Source organism: Strigops habroptila, chromosome W (genome assembly GCF_004027225.2).
Source record: "Strigops habroptila isolate Jane chromosome W, bStrHab1.2.pri, whole genome shotgun sequence".
NCBI classification, from domain to species: Eukaryota; Metazoa; Chordata; class Aves; order Psittaciformes; family Psittacidae; genus Strigops; species Strigops habroptila.
Window position 1 is genome coordinate 22,679,429 of NC_044301.2, and position 22,188 is coordinate 22,701,616.

Sequence of the window (22,188 nt, forward strand, 5' to 3'; positions counted from 1 at the left end):
GTCACCATGCTCCTCCCATGCTGGGGCAAACCCAGCCAGAGCAGAGCAGGTGCTGCCAGGGGACAGGATGCACCCACTGCTACAGCTGTGGTGTGGTCTGGGCTGGCTGTAAGGGTCACCCACCTTGGTCAGCAGGTCGCACAACTCAGCCTTGCTGTAATTGATGGGAACCTAGATGAGAGTTGACTCCCTCTCATGACTGAGAGACATAACAAAGGATGTTGTTTGCCACAGTATATTCGGCAGAGTATATATGTTCATGTTCATCATGACTGTTTGTTTGTCGGAAAGAGATAGGAAAACATAGGTGTGCAGCTGTTCTATGACCTTCATACTTGGCTGCACTGGGGCGCCAGGCCAATGCTCTCAGCACGGACAACAGCAAGACCATGAGAAACTGCACAGTCCCACGAGTAAACAATTAGAGATCTGGCATAAAGCCAGTTGTTTTTCCAAGGGTACAAAAGTGGGACCCTCTTGTGGCCATGGGAGAAGCCTCACCTATGGATGGATGCACTGCGTAGGAATTTTCCCAATTACCTGAGACTCCTGGCATCGGCTGCAACGGGGCTTCCCAGCTGGAAGTGTGGGCCTGGATGATGATTCAGTGGTAATTGGTGATGTATTTCTTCTTAATCTCTGTTCTTTCTATATGGTAATGATTTAATGCATTGCTAACTCTCTCTGGTACTTTACTTATATACCTATATCTCTGATTTGCTTTATTGTACTTATTCACTATATATAGAGAGATATTTACCTAATTCACATTAGTGTGCTTGCTTTAGTGTGCTTACTGGCTTTAGTGTGCTTGTTTAATAAACTCTGCATATTATACAGCTAGTGTGTGGTCACTTTGTGGCATACCCTGTCTGTCAGCAGAACATTTTGGTGTAGTCAGCAGGATATGAAACAAAATGGCATTTTTTTTAAGATAAAGGAAAAGGTTCCTAAGATGGTGGAGCTGGGTACCCCTGGCTGGGAACAATTACCTTATCGTAACATAGCTGCTGAATGGTTGTGTTATAGTTTATGTGAGAATTAGGACTCCTGTTTGAATGAGGCAAACCCTCCTGATGTAGTTAAATGTTTGCAAAAAGTTTCAGTAGAAAAAGGAGAGGAATTAATTGCTCTGGGAAGATGGGGGTGGATCCTACTGTCTGCATACTGAAAGCAGCGTCAGCAGGGAGAGAGAATACAGAGGAAGAAGATGGATTTGGAAAAACAAGTTTGTGAATTGCAGGGGAAAATAGTTATGTTACAATGCCAAAATTGATTACTAACTGATAAATTAGACACTTATCAAACGGTAGCAGAAAAAGTGGCTGTTCGGGTTGCCCAATATAAATATAGAAAGCAAAGAGGTCGAGTAAACCAGCAAAAAGTGCATGCAGCGATTGCGGAGGCAGGAAGGAATTGGGACCCTAAGAAATGGGACAGAGTGTGTGGTATTCAACCAATTTGGATAATAGTTCAGAGGGTGAGGTGTTTGTTTAAGCAAAGCCAATATTACGAAGAAAATTGGAACATGACCCTCTAGGTCATCCGGTTAGGCGGGACATTTTAGAAGATTTCACTCAGCATGAAATTAATGACATTAAGGACAGGTTCAAACAAAAGCCTGGAGAATCTTTGCTTTCTTGGACCATCAGGTTGCATGATTTAGGGGCTTCGGGAGTTAAATTGGATCCAGATGATGCTAAAAAATTTGTAATGTTAAGCTCCAACTCATTAGTTCAGGATGCCTTCTATCCTGAACTAATTTATTAGCAGTGGTGGCGGAAGGTTGTAACAGCAAATACCCCACTGAAGGGGAATGGCCCAGTGCAGATCGACCTTGGTATACTTTATGGGATTGTGTTCAGTGTGTTAAGGAGGAGGGGATGAAGACTGCTATTTTTGTTGGAGATGCAGATGCTATGCTGCAGGCTCCACTATCAGTTCCAATTCAGAACAGGATTATTAGGACTGCACCACCGGTATATAAAGGCATTATGATGATTTTATTGATAAATAAAACTGGAAACCCCATAGGACAAATCATAGAAAAAATCCAGCAATTAGGAGATCTGGGGGAATGGGGCCCCATACAAAACATGAGAGGCGATAACCAGTGGGGCGAGATGAAAGAGAATAGACTCTCTCAGAGAGATATGTTTGCTGCCTTGCTAGAAGATGGGATGGCTCGAGATAAGATTGATGGGATTCCCACCAATGAAATGTGGAGGTTGTACAAGCAACGTGGGTTGCATAAATCTGTGAAAAGGGTAAACAATTCAAGCTCAGACAAAGTTGATGACATGATGGATGAAGTAATTTGACCTTCTGCTCCCCCCTTCAAGCCTCAATGGGACAGTACACTTACCAATGGAGGGCCCCCCATCGGCGAGTCAATGGTTCCAGGGGATGAAAAGGGATGGGATCAGTACACCAATCTTTATCCATGGCCGGATGTTAAAGTGTTAAAAAAAAATTGAGAGAATTAAAAATGGACTGAGATGAGGGCCAAGCTCCAGCACAAGGATGGGCAAAGACAGACCACTGTCCTCATGTAGAGCTTCAAATTTATTGGAAAAAATAGATCTTGTCAAACGGTTAATGCCCTCATTGATACTGGAGCAGAGGCCTCTCTAATTTATGGTAATCCTAAAAAATTTAAAGGGCAAAAGGTTTTGATTACTGGATTAGGTGGCAAATTGAAGCAGTACAGACAAAAATTGAGATGAAAATTGGCACTCTGCCAAAACAAACTTATTCACTGCTGATTGTTCCTATTCTTGAATATATGATTGGAATTGACATCTTAAAAGGATTGACTTTATGCTTACCTGATGGTAAGTATCAATTTGGAACCAGGACATATGTATCAGCTCAGCCAGTTCTAGTTGGGAAAGTTAAAATGCCCCCGATACAAATCCCATCTGCCACCAAGGTAATCACAATGAAACAATATCGTATACCAGGAGGACATGAAGAGATTTCACAGACTATTAAAGATTTATTAGATATGGGAGTGTTAAAACAAACTACTACTGCCTTTAATAATCCTATGCTGAATTATATGCCATATATGTGGCAATTAAACAAGAAGAACTAGGACGATGTCATATTTTTACAGATTCATGGTCAGTCGCTAATGGTTTAGCTATCTGGCTCCCGACTTGGCCAAACATGACTGGAAAATTCATTCCAAAGAAGTATGGGGGAAGGAATTGTGGCAAGATATTTGGGCATTTGTCCAACGAACTCGAGTCACAGTGTTCCGGGTAGATGCCCACTGTGGAACTGACACCCTAGAACGATGGTATAATTCTGTTGCAGATGGACAAGCAAAAATCTCCCAAGTCATGGTGGAAGACCCTCATCACAAACAATAGATGGGTTTGGCCAAATGGGCACACCAGAAGAGAGAGAATGGGCACACACATCTTGGAGAGAAGGCTACTTACAGGAGGGCCCAGGACCACAGAATTGTTATAAATTTGGATATCATTAAAACGGTGATAGCCCAGTGCCCCATCTGCCAACATACACAGCAAAGGATCATACCACATATAGTGCCACTGGAAAAGACAATGCAGTATTAGTGATTAAATCCAGACAAGAAAAATAGGAATATGTCCCTGTGAATAAATGTTATTTGAGAGAATGATACTATTACATTTTAGTTTTGTGTTTTACAGAAACTACAGATCCTAGCTGTCCTCATATGTCTTATGGCCCCTTTGGGCGATGCCATTATCCCAGGAAGATATCTGAAAAGGACTGACATCTCACTTGTGCGCTGGAGATGGAAGAGCAGCACCAGATCTTGCAGAAAAGACAATTGCACCTGTAATGTGAACGAACCTTGCTGTTGTAGCAAGTTCAACATTTTCCTCAGGAGTACATAGGTGGACAACCAGTTTGTCAGAAAAATGCTACTAATAATTGTTTGTACAACATCAAATGGATTAAGATGTAGTAACTATAGCTAATGCTAATGTTGTTGCTATCAAATGTTGTAACCTTCCTAGTTCTTATATTCACTGTGCTGACAGTACTGAAAATGCATACAATCTGAGTAGTAGTATTTGGGGATATAACTATAGCATCCCTTAATGTGCATAATAGTTGTTACACTCATTTTATTAACAATATGGAATTGCTGTCTATGGTACCAATTATGAGACATTGTGTCTTGTGTGTCTCTGTCATGATTGGGAATCAAAGGACCAAATGTAATGGATGGGAACCTAGCTGAGAGTTGATTCCCTCTCATGACTGAGAGACATAACAGGCAGGAAAACATAGGTGTGCAGCTGTGTTGCGTGAAAAAGGGTAAAATAATTTGGCAGAAAATAAACCCCCTTGCTTTCCAGCTGATCCTCAGATATTAGAGGGGCTGGGTGCGGCTAGGCTTAGATTCTGAGTGATGCCCAATTTGCCACTATCAGTCCGGTCGCATTCAATATGTTGAATAATCACAATTCCGGATGCACTAATAGTGCACTGCACCTTCAGTCTAATCGTGCTCACGAACTAGCACGGCCACACTGAGGGAGCTGGTCGCGTTCAGTGAGAGATTTACGATTAGCTACTTAAACAGTGCAGTTTATTAAAGCAACAGATACAGGTTCTTGTGGATTGCCGGTGATAAATACACTGTCTGCAAAAGCACGTGCAAATAATAAAGTATACAACCGCGCGACAAAGTTATGAATAATACAGCCTGGCTTTAAAGTATAAAAGTAAAAAGTAACTCTATATAGAGATTCCTAATTTTCCCGGGGAAGCACTGGATACAGTGCAAGTCTTACCCAAAGGCGTCCCTATGGGGGGGAAGAAAGGTCCAGCCCGTCGACCGGTCCCAGGAGTCGAGAGTAGTCTGCTGATGGGGTTTTCCTCGGCTCGTCCACGATGATGTCTTCCCTAAAGCCCCCCACTTTTTGGGTCATTTTTATAGTATTTTTCGCTTTCAAGGTGGAGCTTGAGTGACTCTAGTCATACATACCTTTATTGTTATTGGTGTAAATTTTCCTCGCTTCGCTTTTAAAGGTATATGCCACAAAAAATTCAAAGAGCATGCTCAAAGAGGGGTGGTCTCACTTTGGAGGTGGGTAGCATTGGAGGTGGAGGTGTGTTTTCGTATTAAAATGCATTATAATGAAGCAAAGTTCACACAAAGGACAGCATTTTGTCAAAAGATGACAGGCCGTTGGCTCAGGGCAGCAGGTATGCAGCTTATCAGTTTTAAGTACCACCTAGTTCCCATCTCTGCTGGTGTTGGGACAGAGTTTGGCCACAGAATCTCCACTCTGCTCCATCCTCCGTCAAGCAATGTTGCCGCGGGAACTGCTGTGGAGTAAATTCCTGGCGTACCACGTGCAGCTGCAGCTTACCCTGAAAGTCCGTTTTTCCTTTATGTGTGAGCAATGCTACATTTTTAAATATAAGTTTAATTTCTAAACCATATTCAGTAATTATCCCACATATTCCACCCCGTGACTATAGTCACTCAAGCTTCACGATACTTAGAGGGAATTGGGAATATCCCATATAGTCTTTGAGTGAGGGTTGTCGAGTCCATATATATCTTGTGGGATATCAAATGAGTTAAGTGTTTCATCATAATCCAAAGCCTAACATATAAAGCAATTGTCAAAGCAAAACATAATATAGTGAGCATTAGCAAGATCACAACAGGGTGGAGCATCCTGTTGAGAATCCCTGTGGCAGTTGGTGACCATCCAAAAAGAGTGTCCCACCATTCATGTCTTCCATCTTTCCTGACTCTTTCTAGCACTCGATGGACTTCTTCCGCATCATGGTGGATGGTAATTAGAGTCTTTTGTCCACTCTCTCTGGCCTGGATCAGCAATTGCTTCAATTCATCATGGTGTAGTAGCTTTTTCACTAACTTAAGGTTCATTCCGATAGGAGCGAGTAGTAGATCATTAGTCAGTGTATAGTCAGATTGCAGCAACTGATGAGATGTGACAGGAGCTGAATAAAGTCGCATCCAATAATGTTAGTGAAGTTACAAACACAAAGGTTCGAGTGGTTATTTATACCTATAACAGTGTCATCTATCAGTACAGAATTACAAAGAGTTCTCATACAAGCACATCCTTTTCCAACATATATAAGCACAGATTTTTGAATTTCATGGGGATGTATTTCAAAATGACAAACATTTTGTTCAGTGTCAAGACAAATGTCTTGCGCTTTAATGGTATTACTCTCACAAATAAATCCTTGTTGGCTTCGTGTCGTGCATGCATCAACATCGACAGTTTGCCATTTATTTTCGTATTGTGCCCATACCCTATGTTCTATTGGATAGAGTATAGTCCCGTGGTGATTCAACCCCAGCGCAATGATTGGGTATATAGTGTATACCAAAGCATTGCGTATCGTTAAGACAAAAGCAGTGACTTTACTCTCAGTGGGATCGTAAGTGAAGTTAACCAGGTACCACCAAGACTGAAATTTCCTCTCAAATTCAATTGCATTATCCCATATAGTTGGTGGTCTTTTTCACTCGTTTCTTCCCATTGAGGTAATATATTCGATAAAAGCCATTGGTGATTTCCCAAAGCTAGAAGAGAGGACCGCAAAGGGTATTTCAATTTGTTTAGATCACAGAGGCTGTTGTCATGGTGTTAATCTGTTTTGTGCCCAGAGGCAGACCACAAAGACTGGTTGAACCAAAGTAAAATTGGACCAACAGTCCCATTGCTCCTCAGCACAGGTTTTTATTTGTTTCTCCTCAGTTTTTATTTCAGACTCGTTGGTGAGTGGATCCATTGATAACCCTGCATCCTACCTTTATTTGTTCTCCCACTGACCCCAGCAACTGTGGAAGTCTGTTTGTGCTATCCCAGCCCCACTCGTTTCCCAAGTACACCTCCGTCCTGTGCATTACCACCGTTGACAGATTTAAGCCTTTGTTAGAATTTAATCCCATGCTCCCTGTGTATTTTATGTGAGCTTGAGACCAGGGCCATTGCAGGTCTATAGCGAGAAGGACCTGCATTGTTAAGATAAGACATAATGTCGTTGATACAATTCGTTGGTTCATTATCTTAAAACTTAGGTTTGCAAACAATCATGCACAACAGAAATAATATTACAGCTAAGATGAGTGACAAGATTCCCTGGATGCACTCGAGGTTAGCGTAGGCCAATCCGTCCGTCCACGTGCAGTTCATCTAGGGTTCCTATGAACACAAAAAGGGAAGAGAAACATGCTCGGTCTTATTTGACCGACGGGGTTAAAAAGAAGGCGAGATCCACCGGGTGCTAATCCGGTGTACCTTTCCTGAACAGTCTTTGGCTTCCCATGCATAGGGATTTTTGGGTGTAACTAGTACCATTGGTACTGTTCCAATCTGGGGCATCTTCACCAGTACCGGTTGTCCGGTGTGAAGTCCCGTAAGGTGTTCTTCTGGCTTGGTATGAACCTTTGGGGAGATTACATTAGCAGATGCACAAAAAGCTTTCATTTTGGGACAGCCATCTCCACTCCATCTGTTATTTAATTGATAGATGGCATCATTCAATCTCAAATGCCACCCAGATTCATGAGTTTTTGCAAAACGCTTAACCAATCCATTGGTGCGTTCCACAATGCCATTAGCCTGAGGATAGTAGGGGGTGTGGAATACCCACCGAATCCCTTCTTCTTTGGCCCAGTCTTGTACTATTGTGGCTGTAAAATGTGACCCGTTGTCACTTTGGATTTCCTCTGGAAGGGGAAATGTGCTAAACCACTCCTTAAGGCCCTTTACTGTGTTTTCTCCTGTGGCTGATGTAAAGTCAGTGGCCACAGTGAGTCCAGAGATGATTTCTACTCCCACCAAGACATATTTCTTTCCACCTGATGGTCTCAATGGTCCAATATAGTCAATTTGCCAGGAATGCCACAATGTTTTCCTGTCCCGAATATGTAAAGGAGGGGCTTTACTCGGATGGTCTTTATTGAGTCGTAAGCGACATTGTGAGCAGGCAGTCACTACCTGTTCACACAGCTTAACCGATACAGGCCATCCTCGGGCTAAACCTTCCCGATATAAATCAGCCCGTCCGGTATGGCCACGTTTAACATGTAACCATTCGAGTAAGCATTCCCATTTCTGATCATCATTTGAAATATCAATTTGCCTCAGCCGTGTGAGGCTGTCTACCTGCTGGTTAAATTGAGCAGTGATTGAGTTTGAACGGTCATGTCCTTTTACCCAACCAATATGTAGTACTTTTTGTTCCCCTATTTCCAACAGTTGTTTCCAGCTATTGGTTTCCCAAACTGGGACCCTGTTCACCTGCCAGTCATTTGCTGCCCAATGACCCACCCATTCGGTGGCTCCTTTGAAAACAGCATATGAATCGGTGTAAATGTGACTAGCCCCGTGTTGTGCAGCTAGTAGGACTGCTCTAAGCTCCCCTACTTGTGCACTTCCTTCACCTGTTTCAGTTATTCTTTCTCCTGTTGCTACCTCCAGTGCTACAGCTTTGTATTTCCACTTTTATTCTCTCGATAAGATGAGGCATCTGTAAACCACACTCCAGTAAGATCACTGCTTTCCTTCAGAGAGGGTGCTTCTCGAATCGGAGATGGTTTATTCGGTGGAGATTGGAATAACAGAGTGCCATCTATGTCCTTTTGCAGTTTGGATACTTTAACATTGCCTTCAGAGATTGGCATAATTTCATTAATGCCCTCTAAATAAGCATACCACTTACGAACTGTGGGTTTTTGGGCAATGCCAGCTGGTGGTGCCGTTCCTTTACGGACCATATCTAGGAGGCGAAAAGGCCCCCGAATGATTACACTCTGTTCTCTTCTTATTTGTTCTGCTCGTTTCACTGCTCGCACTAGGGATAATAGGCCTTTCTCAAGATCTGAATACCTCCTTTCGGTATCATTGAAAGAGTGAGAGCTAAACTCCAGCGGTCTTTCTGGTCCTTCTGGCCCCTTTTGCCATAAGTTACAGTGAGAGCCATGTTCGCTGAACCCCCATTCTACATGGATAGGGTCAGTGGGGTGGATAGGACCAAGCTGTTGGAATAATCTTAGCTCTTTTATTAGTAATTCCAGTGCATTGGTATGTTGTTCAGTCCATTCCCACTCTTTTCCCTTTTTGAGCAAACTATAAAGGGGACAGGCAATAATGGAGAAGCCAGGAATATGTTTACGCCAGTAACCTAGAGCCCCCAAAACTTGCTGTAATTCCTTTACGCTGGATGGATTTTGTCCATGTTCTAGGTTTTTTAGGGTGTCCTGCGGGATAGAAGCAGCTCCTTTAATCCACCAGACGCCCAGAAATTTGACCTCTTGTGCAGGTCCCTGACACTTTGAGTCTGGGATTTCTAAGCCCAGTTCGAGTAATGTTCCCCGAACATTTTCCATTGTGTCTTTTACACTTTCTTGGTTTTCTCCCCCTATTAGGATGTCATCAATGTATTGATATACAGTGTTGCCAGGTGGAACAGGAATTTCTGCTAAGACTTTAGCCAAAGCATTGTGAGCAATGGTGGGGGAATGTTTATATCCTTGTGGAAGTCGATTAAAAGTATATTGGATCCCTTTCCACGTGAATGCAAATTGCGCTTTGTCCTGCTCAAGGAGGGGAATCATGAAAAACATATCTTTAACATCTAGGGCAGCCATCCAAGAATGGGCAGCTCCCTGTATCATTGTCACAATTTCAGCAATATTTGGAACTGCCGCAGTTAGGGGTGCAGTATTGGCATTTAACTGTCGGTAATCTACTGTGAAACGCCACTGCCCGGTGGGTTTCTTGACTGGCCACACCGGTGAATTATAGGGTGAGTGAGTTCTTTTAATGATGCCTCTTTTCTCCAACTCTGTCACCACCCCGTCAACCCCTGTAAGTGCTGCTGCAGGCAATGGGTATTGCCTGACATTGGTAACTTTAGATGCAGGTAAGGGTATGGATGTTTCTAGCAGACTTAACCTCATTGTGCCTGATTCCTTTTCATGTCCTGCAAAACTCCACATAGTTCCATCTGGGAGTTTCCACGTTCATCCACACAATATGTCAAATCCTAGAAGGTTGGTATATGCGGCACCCACTAATACTTCTGCCCAAGTCAGTCTCTGTTCCTCTGGCAACCAGAGGGTTATTTTTGCAGTGGGACATTCCTTTATCACGCCATCAATTCCTGTGAATTTAACTCAGCGTCGGGTAGGTTTTATACCCAGAGTTTGTGCCGTCTCATTAGTGATCATTGACATTTGGGCTCCAGTATCAATAAGAAAGTTTACTAATATTTTTCGGGGTCCAACCGGAATGGCAATAATAGGTTCAGAGTTTTTATTAGTGAGCCATTGTACTGCTAACACCCACCGGGCAGGGTGGCTCACTGCCCTCCCCGGGGATGCAAGTTTTTTTGCTGGGATTCTGACAGATCGATCAGGTTGCATTCTGGTGCAGAGGGCACGCCTTCCTCATGGGTCAGGGATTCTCCATTTAAACACTTTCCCCCTACCAGGTTATTCTTTTTAGATAGAGATTGGACCAATATACGGAGATCCTCTGTAGAGAAACCATGTAGGAATTGTCGAGGCATACCCAGACTTAGGGCCTTACGCCACAATTCATTCCGTTCCTTGTTAGGTTTAAACCTCCCATCAGATTTAGAGTTTTGGGTAGGAAAACGATCAGATTTAAAATTTTGAGTAAAAGTTTGGTCAGATTTAGAATTTTGAGTGTAGACTTGGCGAACCCTTCGGGTGTGATCGGGGGTTTTTTCTCTGAATGAACCGACCCAGCCCATTTGGCGTCCGTATTTGTCTACTTCTTGTACAAATTCGTTCCAGGTTAGTGCATAAGCCTGTTGGCCTCGCCTACGACCTTGACTTCGTATACGGTCCTGAATATTGACAACGAATGTTTTAAGGCAATTAGGAAAACCCCGAATGAGAGGATTTAATCGATCCGGATCAATAGGTGCTGACATCGGGGATTTCCGCAGCTCATCTCTATTATACATTGCTTGTATGCAAGCTGCTTTTTGTACAGCCTCAGCTAGATCAGTGTAGCTTGTGGTTTGGATCGATAGTGGTTCCCCTCTCTCCGTGGGTCCATACCACCTGCCCAGTATGCAACTCGAGCAGTTAGGGAATAATGATGATCCCCTGGCAAGGAAGTTAAAAATACTCCAGGCCCCCAAAAACCTCCTGCTTCTTCCTCATTTAACATAACCATATCTCCTCCCTGCAGGGAGACTCGCCATAGATACTCTGTCTCAGACTCTCCTGCCCGTCTTGAGTATTTTTCCTTTAATTTCAGTAATTCTGTTGGTGACCATGGAGTGGTACGCACAATAGTGTGGACCTCCTCATCACTATCAACAGCAGTTTCAGTTTTAATCAGAGGTCGTAAGGGAATCGATTGAAAAGCAAGGCTCCCTTCCACCTCATCATCATCACTGTCAGACCAGAAATCTTCTGTCTGAGCTGGGCAACGCATTAACCTACGAATCTGCTGGACCGGAGCAGAAGGTTGCATTTTATCCAACAGCCCATTCACCTTTTCCAGTAGTAATTTAAGTTGATAATTTTGATTCATTAATCGATCAACTCGGGATCCTAAGATCTTATTTTCAATCCCGAATCGATCAGCTTGTGATATAAGTTCATCATTTCGAGCTTCTAGTTTGTCATTTTTGCTTGCAAGCTGATCATTTTGAGTTTTTAATTTTTCATTTTCACTTGCAAGTTGATTATTTCGAGTTTCTAATTTTTCATTGTTGCTTGCAAGTTCATCATTTTGAGCCTCTAGTTTTTCTCCTGTCTCCTTATGAAAAGCTAATGATGACTTCAGCACCTCATTTTCTGATTTCAGAGCTGTATATTCTGCAGCAGAAATCAGATTAGGAGCAGGGGCATTTTTAGCTTCTTCTTGTGCACAAGATAAACAGGCACCTAACACTGCACAAATAACATTTTTAGCTTTTCCCACTCTGATCTTTTGTAAAGCCTGACATTGTTCAATACGTTCTACCACTTTCTCTTCATCTTTCCAAAATTTTTGGGCCCACTCCTTCCCAGCCAGGGAAGGGGGACAATCATATTTTTGCAGCAGTTTATCCATGGCAATCCTGCCGACTACGCCAATTTTCTGTGTTGCGTGAAAAAGGGTAAAATAATTTGGCAGAAAATAAACCCCCTTGCTTTCCAGCTGATCCTCAGATATTAGAGGCTCAAAATGATGAACTTGCAAGCAACAATGAAAAATTAGAAACTCGAAATAATCAACTTGCAAGTGAAAATGAAAAATTAAAAACTCAAAATGATCAGCTTGCAAGCAAAAATGACAAACTAGAAGCTCGAAATGATGAACTTATATCACAAGCTGATCGATTCGGGATTGAAAATAAGATCTTAGGATCCCGAGTTGATCGATTAATGAATCAAAATTATCAACTTAAATTACTACTGGAAAAGGTGAATGGGCTGTTGGATAAAATGCAACCTTCTGCTCCGGTCCAGCAGATTCGTAGGTTAATGCGTTGCCCAGCTCAGACAGAAGATTTCTGGTCTGACAGTGATGATGATGAGGTGGAAGGGAGCCTTGCTTTTCAATCGATTCCCTTACGACCTCTGATTAAAACTGAAACTGCTGTTGATAGTGATGAGGAGGTCCACACTATTGTGCGTACCACTCCATGGTCACCAACAGAATTACTGAAATTAAAGGAAAAATACTCAAGACGGGCAGGAGAGTCTGAGACAGAGTATCTATGGCGAGTCTCCCTTCAGGGAGGAGATATGGTTATGTTAAATGAGGAAGAAGCAGGAGGTTTTTGGGGGCCTGGAGTATTTTTAACTTCCTTGCCAGGGGATCATCATTATTCCCTAACTGCTCGAGTTGCATACTGGGCAGGTGGTATGGACCCACGGGAGAGAGGGGAACCACTATCGATCCAAACCACAAGCTACACTGATCTAGCTGAGGCTGTACAAAAAGCAGCTTGCATACAAGCAATGTATAATAGAGATGAGCTGCGGAAATCCCCGATGTCAGCACCTATTGATCCGGATCGATTAAATCCTCTCATTCGGGGTTTTCCTAATTGCCTTAAAACATTCGTTGTCAATATTCAGGACCGTATACGAAGTCAAGGTCGTAGGCGAGGCCAACAGGCTTATGCACTAACCTGGAACGAATTTGTACAAGAAGTAGACAAATACGGACGCCAAATGGGCTGGGTCGGTTCATTCAGAGAAAAAACCCCTGATCACACCCGAAGGGTTCGCCAAGTCTACACTCAAAATTCTAAATCTGACCAAACTTATACTCAAAATTTTAAATCTGATCGTTTTCCTACCCAAAACTCTAAATCTGATGGGAGGTTTAAACCTAACAAGGAACGGAATGAATTGTGGCGTAAGGCCCTAAGTCTGGGTATGCCTCGACAATTCCTACATGGTTTCTCTACAGAGGATCTCCGTATATTGGTCCGATCTCTATCTAAAAAGAATAACCTGGTAGGGGGAAAGTGTTTAACTGGAGAATCCCCGACCCATGAGGAAGGCGTGCCCTCTGCACCAGAACGCAACCTGATCGATCTGTCAGAATCCCAGCAAAAAAACTTGCATCCCCGGGGAGGGCAGTGAGCCACCCTGCCTGGCGGGTGTTAGCAGTACAATGGCTCTCTAATAAAAACTCTGAACCTATTATTGCCATTCCGGTTGGACCCCGAAAAATATTAGTAAACTTTCTTATTGATACTGGAGCTCAAATGTCAGTGATCACTAATGAGACGGCACAAACCCTGGGTATAAAACCTACCCGACGCCGAGTTAAATTCACAGGAATTGATGGCATGATAAAGGAATGTCCCACTGCAAAAATAACCCTCTGGTTGCCAGAGGAACAGAGACTGACTTGGGCAGAAGTATTAGTGGGTGCCGCATATACCAACCTTCTAGGATTTGACATATTGTGTGGATGAACGTGGAAACTCCCAGATGGAACTATGTGGAGTTTTGCAGGACATGAAAAAGAATCAGGCACAATGAGGTTAAGTCTGCTAGAAACATCCATACCCTTACCTGCATCTAAAGTTACCAATGTCAGGCAATACCCATTGCCTGCAGCAGCACTTACAGGGGTTGACGGGGTGGTGACAGAGTTGGAGAAAAGAGGCATCATTAAAAGAACTCACTCACCCTATAATTCACCGGTGTGGCCAGTCAAGAAACCCACCGGGCAGTGGCGTTTCACAGTAGATTACCGACAGTTAAATGCCAATACTGCACCCCTAACTGCGGCAGTTCCAAATATTGCTGAAATTGTGACAATGATACAGGGAGCTGCCCATTCTTGGATGGCTGCCCTAGATGTTAAAGATATGTTTTTCATGATTCCCCTCCTTGAGCAGGACAAAGCGCAATTTGCATTCACGTGGAAAGGGATCCAATATACTTTTAATCGACTTCCACAAGGATATAAACATTCCCCCACCATTGCTCACAATGCTTTGGCTAAAGTCTTAGCAGAAATTCCTGTTCCACCTGGCAACACTGTATATCAATACATTGATGACATCCTAATAGGGGGAGAAAACCAAGAAAGTGTAAAAGACACAATGGAAAATGTTCGGGAACATTACTCGAACTGGGCTTAGAAATCCCAGACTCAAAGTGTCAGGGACCTGCACAAGAGGTCAAATTTCTGGGCGTCTGGTGGATTAAAGGAGCTGCTTCTATCCCGCAGGACACCCTAAAAAACCTAGAACATGGACAAAATCCATCCAGCGTAAAGGAATTACAGCAAGTTTTGGGGGCTCTAGGTTACTGGCGTAAACATATTCCTGGCTTCTCCATTATTGCCTGTCCCCTTTATAGTTTGCTCAAAAAGGGAAAAGAGTGGGAATGGACTGAACAACATACCAATGCACTGGAATTACTAATAAAAGAGCTAAGATTATTCCAACAGCTTGGTCCTATCCACCCCACTGACCCTATCCATGTAGAATGGGGGTTCAGCGAACATGGCTCTCACTGTAACTTATGGCAAAAGGGGCCAGAAGGACCAGAAAGACCGCTGGAGTTTAGCTCTCACTCTTTCAATGATACCGAAAGGAGGTATTCAGATCTTGAGAAAGGCCTATTATCCCTAGTGCGAGCAGTGAAACGAGCAGAACAAATAAGAAGAGAACAGAGTGTAATCATTCGGGGGCCTTTTCGCCTCCTAGATATGGTCCGTAAAGGAACGGCACCACCAGCTGGCATTGCCCAAAAACCCACAGTTCGTAAGTGGTATGCTTATTTAGAGGGCATTAATGAAATTATGCCAATCTCTGAAGGCAATGTTAAAGTATCCAAACTGCAAAAGGACATAGATGGCACTCTGTTATTCCAATCTCCACCGAATAAACCATCTCCGATTCGAGAAGCACCCTCTCTGAAGGAAAGCAGTGATCTTACTGGAGTGTGGTTTACAGATGCCTCATCTTATCGAGAGAATAAAAAGTGGAAATACAAAGCTGTAGCACTGGAGGTAGCAACAGGAGAAAGAATAACTGAAACAGGTGAAGGAAGTGCACAAGTAGGGGAGCTTAGAGCAGTCCTACTAGCTGCACAACACGGGGCTAGTCACATTTACACCGATTCATATGCTGTTTTCAAAGGAGCCACCGAATGGGTGGGTCATTGGGCAGCAAATGACTGGCAGGTGAACAGGGTCCCAGTTTGGGAAACCAATAGCTGGAAACAACTGTTGGAAATAGGGGAACAAAAAGTACTACATATTGGTTGGGTAAAAGGACATGACCGTTCAAACTCAATCACTGCTCAATTTAACCAGCAGGTAGACAGCCTCACACGGCCGAGGCAAATTGATATTTCAAATGATGATCAGAAATGGGAATGCTTACTCGAATGGTTACATGTTAAACGTGGCCATACCGGACGGGCTGATTTATATCGGGAAGGTTTAGCCCGAGGATGGCCTGTATCGGTTAAGCTGTGTGAACAGGTAGTGACTGCCTGCTCACAATGTCGCTTACGACTCAATAAAGACCATCCGAGTAAAGCCCCTCCTTTACATATTCGGGACAGGAAAACATTGTGGCATTCCTGGCAAATTGACTATATTGGACCATTGAGACCATCAGGTGGAAAGAAATATGTCTTGGTGGGAGTAGAAATCATCTCTGGACTCACTGTGGCCACTGACTTTACATCAGCCACAGGAGAAAACACAGTAAAGGGCCTTAAGGAGTGGTTTAGCACATTTCCCCTTCCAGAGGAAATCCAAAGTGACAACGGGTCACATTTTACAGCCACAATAGTACAAGACTGGGCCAAAGAAGAAGGGATTCGGTGGGTATTCCACACCCCCTACTATCCTCAGGCTAATGGCATTGTGGAATGCACCAATGGATTGGTTAAGCGTTTTGCAAAAACTCATGAATCTGGGTGGCATTTGAGATTGAATGATGCCATCTATCAATTAAATAACAGATGGAGTGGAGATGGCTGTCCCAAAATGAAAGCTTTTTGTGCATCTGCTAATGTAATCTCCCCAAAGGTTCATACCAAGCCAGAAGAACACCTTACGGGACTTCACACCAGACAACCGGTACTGGTGAAGATGCCCCAGATTGGAACAGTACCAATGGTACTAGTTACACCCAAAAATCCCTATGCATGGGAAGCCAAAGACTGTTCAGGAAAGGTACACCGGATTAGCACCCGGTGGATCTCGCCTTCTTTTTAACCCCGTCGGTCAAATAAGACCGAGCATGTTTCTCTTCCCTTTTTGTGTTCATAGGAACCCTAGATGAACTGCACGTGGACGGACGGATTGGCCTACGCTAACCTCGAGTGCATCCAGGGAATCTTGTCACTCATCTTAGCTGTAATATTATTTCTGTTGTGCATGATTGTTTGCAAACCTAAGTTTTAAGGTAATGAACCAACGAATTGTATCAACGACATTATGTCTTATCTTAACAATGCAGGTCCTTCTCGCTATAGACCTGCAATGGCCCTGGTCTCAAGCTCACATAAAATACACAGGGAGCATGGGATTAAATTCTAACAAAGGCTTAAATCTGTCAACAGTGGTAATGCACGGGACGGAGGTGTACTTGGGAAACGAGTGGGGCTGGGATAGCACAAACAGACTTCCACAGTTGCTGGGGTCAGTGGGAGAACAAATAAAGGTAGGATGCAGGGTTATCAATGGATCCACTCACCAACGAGTCTGAAATAAAAACTGAGGAGAAACAAATAAAAACCTGTGCTGAGGAGCAATGGGACTGTTGGTCCAATTTTACTTTGGTTCAACCAGTCTTTGTGGTCTGCCTCTGGGCACAAAACAGATTAACACCATGACAACAGCCTCTGTGATCTAAACAAATTGAAATACCCTTTGCGGTCCTCTCTTCTAGCTTTGGGAAATCACCAATGGCTTTTATCGAATATATTACCTCAATGGGAAGAAACGAGTGAAAAAGACCACCAACTATATGGGATAATGCAATTGAATTTGAGAGGAAATTTCAGTCTTGGTGGTACCTGGTTAACTTCACTTACGATCCCACTGAGAGTAAAGTCACTGCTTTTGTCTTAACGATACGCAATGCTTTGGTATACACTATATACCCAATCATTGCGCTGGGGTTGAATCACCACGGGACTATACTCTATCCAATAGAACATAGGGTATGGGCACAATACGAAAATAAATGGCAAACTGTCGATGTTGATGCATGCACGACACGAAGCCAACAAGGATTTATTTGTGAGAGTAATACCATTAAAGCGCAAGACATTTGTCTTGACACTGAACAAAATGTTTGTCATTTTGAAATACATCCCCATGAAATTCAAAAATCTGTGCTTATATATGTTGGAAAAGGATGTGCTTGTATGAGAACTCTTTGTAATTCTGTACTGATAGATGACACTGTTATAGGTATAAATAACCACTCGAACCTTTGTGTTTGTAACTTCACTAACATTATTGGATGCGACTTTATTCAGCTCCTGTCACATCTCATCAGTTGCTGCAATCTGACTATACACTGACTAATGATCTACTACTCGCTCCTATCGGAATGAACCTTAAGTTAGTGAAAAAGCTACTACACCATGATGAATTGAAGCAATTGCTGATCCAGGCCAGAGAGAGTGGACAAAAGACTCTAATTACCATCCACCATGATGCGGAAGAAGTCCATCGAGTGCTAGAAAGAGTCAGGAAAGATGGAAGACATGAATGGTGGGACACTCTTTTTGGATGGTCACCAACTGCCACAGGGATTCTCAACAGGATGCTCCACCCTGTTGTGATCTTGCTAATGCTCACTATATTATGTTTTGCTTTGACAATTGCTTTATATGTTAGGCTTTGGATTATGATGAAACACTTAACTCATTTGATATCCCCACAAGATATATATGGACTCGACAACCCTCACTCAAAGACTATATGGGATATTCCCAATTCCCTCTAAGTATCGTGAAGCTTGAGTGACTATAGTCACGGGGTGGAATATGTGGGATAATTACTGAATATGATTTAGAAATTAAACTTATATTTAAAAATGTAGCATTGCTCACACATAAAGGAAAAACGGACTTTCAGGGTAAGCTGCAGCTGCACGTGGTACGCCAGGAATTTACTCCACAGCAGTTCCCGTGGCAACATTGCTTGACGGAGGATGGAGCAGAGTGGAGATTCTGCGGCCAAACTCTGTCCCAACACCAGCAGAGATGGGAACTAGGTGGTACTTAAAACTGATAAGCTGCATACTTGCTGCCCTGAGCCAACGGCCTGTCATCTTTTGACAAAATGCTGTCCTTTGTGTGAACTTTGCTTCATTATAATGCATTTTAATACGAAAACACACCTCCACCTCCAATGCTACCCACCTCCAAAGTGAGACCACCCCTCTTTGAGCATGCTCTTTGAATTTTTTGTGGCATATACCTTTAAAAGCGAAGCGAGGAAAATTTACACCAATAACAATAAAGGTATGTATGACTAGAGTCACTCAAGCTCCACCTTGAAAGCGAAAAATACTATAAAAATGACCCAAAAAGTGGGGGGCTTTAGGGAAGACATCATCGTGGACGAGCCGAGGAAAACCCCATCAGCAGACTACTCTCGACTCCTGGGACCGGTCGACGGGCTGGACCTTTCTTCCCCCCCATAGGGATGCCTTTGGGTAAGACTTGCACTGTATCCAGTGCTTCCCCGGGAAAATTAGGAATCTCTATATAGAGTTACTTTTTACTTTTATACTTTAAAGCCAGGCTGTATTATTCATAACTTTGTCGCGCGGTTGTATACCTTATTATTTGCACGTGCTTTTGCAGACAGTGTATTTATCACCGGCAATCCACAAGAACCTGTATCTGTTGCTTTAATAAACTGCACTGTTTAAGTAGCTAATCGTAAATCTCTCACTGAACGCGACCAGCTCCCTCAGTGTGGCCATGCTAGTTCGTGAGCACGATTAGACTGAAGGTGCAGTGCACTATTAGTGCATCCGGAATTGTGATTATTCAACATATTGAATGCGACCGGACTGATAGTGGCAAATTGGGCATCACTCAGAATCTAAGCCTAGCCGCACCCAGCCCCTCTAATATCTGAGGATCAGCTGGAAAGCAAGGGGGTTTATTTTCTGCCAAATTATTTTACCCTTTTTCACGCAACACAGCTGCACACCTATGTTTTCCTGCCTGTTATGTCTCTCAGTCATGAGAGGGAATCAACTCTCAGCTAGGTTCCCATCCATTACATTTGGTCCTTTGATTCCCAATCATGACAGAGACACACAAGACACAATGTCTCATAATTGGTACCATAGACAGCAATTCCATATTGTTAATAAAATGAGTGTAACAACTATTATGCACATTAAGGGATGCTATAGTTATATCCCCAAATACTACTACTCAGATTGTATGCATTTTCAGTACTGTCAGCACAGTGAATATAAGAACTAGGAAGGTTACAACATTTGATAGCAACAACATTAGCATTAGCTATAGTTACTACATCTTAATCCATTTGATGTTGTACAAACAATTATTAGTAGCATTTTTCTGACAAACTGGTTGTCCACCTATGTACTCCTGAGGAAAATGTTGAACTTGCTACAACAGCAAGGTTCGTTCACATTACAGGTGCAATTGTCTTTTCTGCAAGATCTGGTGCTGCTCTTCCATCTCCAGCGCACAAGTGAGATGTCAGTCCTTTTCAGATATCTTCCTGGGATAATGGCATCGCCCAAAGGGGCCATAAGACATATGAGGACAGCTAGGATCTGTAGTTTCTGTAAAACACAAAACTAAAATGTAATAGTATCATTCTCTCAAATAACATTTATTCGCAGGGACATATTCCTATTTTTCTTGTCTGGATTTAATCACTAATACTGCATTGTCTTTTCCAGTGGCACTATATGTGGTATGATCCTTTGCTGTGTATGTTGGCAGATGGGGCACTGGGCTATCACCGTTTTAATGATATCCAAATTTATAACAATTCTGTGGTCCTGGGCCCTCCTGTAAGTAGCCTTCTCTCCAAGATGTGTGTGCCCATTCTCTCTCTTCTGGTGTGCCCATTTGGCCAAACCCATCTATTGTTTGTGATGAGGGTCTTCCACCATGACTTGGGAGATTTTTGCTTGTCCATCTGCAACAGAATTATACCATCGTTCTAGGGTGTCAGTTCCACAGTGGGCATCTACCCGGAACACTGTGACTCGAGTTCGTTGGACAAATGCCCAAATATCTTGCCACAATTCCTTCCCCCATACTTCTTTGGAATGAATTTTCCAGTCATGTTTGGCCAAGTCGGGAGCCAGATAGCTAAACCATTAGCGACTGACCATGAATCTGTAAAAATATGACATCGTCCTAGTTCTTCTTGTTTAATTGCCACATATATGGCATATAATTCAGCATAGGATTATTAAAGGCAGTAGTAGTTTGTTTTAACACTCCCATATCTAATAAATCTTTAATAGTCTGTGAAATCTCTTCATGTCCTCCTGGTATACGATATTGTTTCATTGTGATTACCTTGGTGGCAGATGGGATTTGTATCGGGGGCATTTTAACTTTCCCAACTAGAACTGGCTGAGCTGATACATATGTCCTGGTTCCAAATTGATACTTACCATCAGGTAAGCATAAAGTCAATCCTTTTAAGATGTCAATTCCAATCATATATTCAAGAATAGGAACAATCAGCAGTGAATAAGTTTGTTTTGGCAGAGTGCCAATTTTCATCTCAATTTTTGTCTGTACTGCTTCAATTTGCCACCTAATCCAGTAATCAAACCTTTTGCCCTTTAAATTTTTTAGGATTACCATAAATTAGAGAGGCCTCTGCTCCAGTATCAATGAGGGCATTAACCGTTTGACAAGATCTATTTTTTCCAATAAATTTGAAGCTCTACATGAGGACAGTGGTCTGTCTTTGCCCATCCTTGTGCTGGAGCTTGGCCCTCATCTCAGTCCATTTTTAATTCTCTCAATTTTTTTTTTAACACTTTAACATCCGGCCATGGATAAAGATTGGTGTACTGATCCCATCCCTTTTCATCCCCTGGAACCATTGACTCGCCGATGGGGGGCCCTCCATTGGTAAGTGTACTGTCCCATTGAGGCTTGAAGGGGGGAGCAGAAGGTCAAATTACTTCATCCATCATGTCATCAACTTTGTCTGAGCTTGAATTGTTTACCCTTTTCACAGATTTATGCAACCCACGTTGCTTGTACAACCTCCACATTTCATTGGTGGGAATCCCATCAATCTTATCTCGAGCCATCCCATCTTCTAGCAAGGCAGCAAACATATCTCTCTGAGAGAGTCTATTCTCTTTCATCTCGCCCCACTGGTTATCGCCTCTCATGTTTTGTATGGGGCCCCATTCCCCCAGATCTCCTAATTGCTGGATTTTTTCTATGATTTCTACTATGGGGTTTCCAGTTTCATTTATCAATAAAGTCATCATAATGCCTTTATATGCCGGTGGTGCAGTCCTAATAATCCTGTTCCGAATTGGAACTGATAGTGGAGCCTGCAGCATAGCATCTGCATCTCCAACAAAAATAGCAGTCTTCATTCCCTCCTTAACACACTGAACACAATCCCATAAAGTATACCAAGGTCGATCTGCACTGGGCCATTCCCCTTCAGTGGG

At 42.9% G+C, this 22,188-nt stretch overlaps 1 pseudogene; it reads left to right on the forward strand.

The window, feature by feature from the left end:
- The window catches only part of LOC115619287, a 40,933-nt pseudogene that overhangs the window by 15,303 nt on the left and 3,442 nt on the right, over window positions 1-22,188 (forward strand).